The sequence below is a fragment of the Phocoena phocoena genome, chromosome 15 (genome assembly GCF_963924675.1).
Source record: "Phocoena phocoena chromosome 15, mPhoPho1.1, whole genome shotgun sequence".
Lineage (NCBI taxonomy): Eukaryota > Metazoa > Chordata > Mammalia > Artiodactyla > Phocoenidae > Phocoena > Phocoena phocoena.
In genome coordinates this window covers 64,971,198-64,974,176 of record NC_089233.1, presented here as the reverse complement: position 1 = coordinate 64,974,176, position 2,979 = coordinate 64,971,198, and positions in this window count along the sequence as shown.

Sequence of the window (2,979 nt, the reverse complement as noted above, 5' to 3'; positions counted from 1 at the left end):
GTGAGTCACTGAAGTGAAGCCGGCCACATGCAGGCGAGTCACAAGATGGGGCCTGGCCCTCAGCGTGTGTGCGGGTGTCCCAGGGACACCCCTCTCCCGTACCATCCCCACTTCCTGAACAGCTGGGATTTCCTGAGAGAGGGAGGGTGTGCAGGGACTGGCGGGCGGCCAGAAGGGCGGAGCTGACCCTGGGGACTGGGGGGCCCGCACCCCTACTTGGGGCTCCATTTCCAGAAAGTGAGGGGGTTGGGATCTTAGGCCTCCCTCTACCACAGAGAGGAGACACCACCCCCCATCTTCCCCTCCCCCGAGTGATTAGCATATTCATGAGGGTTGGCTTGAACATGAATATGCTAATCAGACACCACTGGCTACTCCCGGTTCCTTGCCTTCCCTGCTCCTGCCTCCAGCTCTGCTGTGGCCACAGGCTCCCCCCTCAGCCTCATTCTTCTCGCTCTCACTCCCCCGGCTCACCGCGCGCCAGCCTCGCAGGCTTTTCCCGGGTTCGAACTTGGCCTGCTTGCTCCTGCCTCAGCACCTTTGACATACTGTTCCCCCTGCCCTTCCCTCCGTCTCCACGTGGATAGCTGTCACTCATCAGAGCTTAGCTCGACTTCCCAACCCCCGACTAGGTTGGGACCCTCCACTTTATCGCACAGTTGCATTTATTTATTTTTGTGGTAACTGGATGACTGTCTCCCCCACTGGACTGGCTCCCTGAGGGCAGAGGCCAGTCTGCACAGGGCCTTGCACACAGGTGGTGCTCGGTACATGTTGACTAAATTGGTGATTTTTACTATTGTTCCAGCAGACTCCAGATGGGCCTCCCTGCCTCCCCCTTGCACTCGTGGCTGATTCTCCGCCAGCACCCAGCTCTGAGCAGACAATGCTTCCCACTGCACACACAGTCTAAGAAGTGGCCGCCTCAATCCTCTGACCCTCCCGTTTCCTGGACAGCTGAGGCCCCTGAGGCTCAGAGGCATAAACCACTGGCCGGCACGATGCGGGCTGCGGAGCCCAGGGCAGGAACTCAGGCCTGCCAGACCCCCAGTTCCTGGGCGGAGTAAGGGCCTCTGGGTGCCACACGGCGTCACCAGCTCCCCTCACGCCTGAGCCCAGGTGGAAGGCAACACCAGCTTGGACCTTCTTCCCCTGGGAGAGGCGCAGAGGGTAGAGGAGGTGGGCCCTCACGGGACACAACGGGGAAGGGAAGGCTGGGCTTAAAACATCCCTGCGTGGAAGCTCCTCCTTCAGAGGGGAGGGGTTATCACTACAACTCTACCTCTGCTGCCGCAACCAACCCTTAGGATCCCAGAGCCAGGAAATGCCAGAGGAGCGCAAACCCCACCCTCCAGCCCCCAGTAGCCCCGAAACAGAAGGGGCTGCTGACCCACCTTCCCCTCAGGCGTCTCTGTTCACGGCTGAAAGGCTCAAGCCTCCCCTCTACCTGGACTTCCCTCCCCTCCTTCCTCAACTGCTAGGGGATGCCTGATCTTCCTTCAAGACCCAAATCTGGACTTTCTCGGAGCCCACCCCTAGCAGTCCCAGCGGCCTCCACTGCACCTACAGCTGCCCTCTGATCCCTCCCCACAGCATGGCGCTGGACCCGATAATGTCACTTGAATGAATTCTTGGGTGACTGGGCAGTAACTCCTAAAACACTCCATGGGTTCTAGCTTTGCCCTCAGGCCTGGAACATGTCTGACCTCCCATGGGCGTGTGAATAAAGAAGTGTGGGGCTTGAATCTGGGCTCTGTCCATTGGGCAAGTAACTTAACCTTTCTGGGCCTTACTTTCTAATTTGCAAAATGGGTTTAGTGATCCTGATTGAGAATGTGGGAAACGCTGTAGCTACTGAGTCTTACCCACCTCCTCTCCCCCATGTTCCCAGCTCCCCTTTTTTACCCCCAAGTCCAAAAGCTTCCAATGGATTAGCTGTTAAGGGGAGGCAGGGGTGTGGGCACAGCAGGGAGAGGGCAGAGACAGAGACTAGGTGCTGGTGGGGTGTTTGTGTGGGGTCTGCCAGGCTCCAGCAGCCCCAGAAGGTCCAGCAGGTAGAAGCAAAGCTGGACCGTTGTCCACTCTGGTTGGATTCAGGGCCACAGTCAGGTCAGGGCACATGGAGGGAGCAAAGGAAACCAGTGCAGGGAGGAGATGCTGACGGTGCTGCCTCCTCTGGGGCACAGCTGGGCCTTCCAGTTCCCCTGCCCCTGGGATTGTGAACCCCAATGCCTCCCCCCACCCACCACAGTCCCACTCACATGGACAGTCTGCAAACCAGGAAAGTCACTCAGCCACAAACCTATTGGTACTGTATGCCAGCCACCATTCTGGGGATTGGAGATAAGAGGTGAGCAAAATGAACGTGGCTAGTGACCTTGAAGTCCACTGGGAGAGATGGAAATTAAACAAACAACTGTATAATATTTCAGGGTGTGACCTCTGTCATGAGGCAAAATAAAGCAGGATAAAAGGTAGAACAGGGCTCTTTGAGGAGGTGACATTTGAACTCAGGACTGAATGAAGTGAGGGGGGAGCTCTGCAGGTATCTTGTGGGTAGAAAGTTCCAGGCAGAAGGAACAGCAAGTGCAAGGGCCCTGGGGCAGAAATTTGATTTTGATGCAGTTGCCAACATTGGTTGAGGGAGTGAGCACCAGATGGAGCATAACAGTTGTCAACTGGGTGACCTTGGTGGTGAAAAACTTCAGCTCTGTAGCTTCTGTCTCCTTATCCATCAAATGAGCACAGAAAGATGTCTTAGGTGGTTACAAGGATGAAAATGGAGGAAGTCGGTGGAGGAAGTACCCTGTAGCTCAGGGCAACACAAAAATAGATGTTCAGTAAGTGTGGACTGGATTGGCAAATGTAACTGGGGAGGTGGGAGGATGGCCACAGGATGGGAGCGGCTCTTAGAAACAAGAGTCTTATAAAAGGGCTGTAGTCCTTCCCTCCATAACATTCCTCTTGATCTGATCTGCT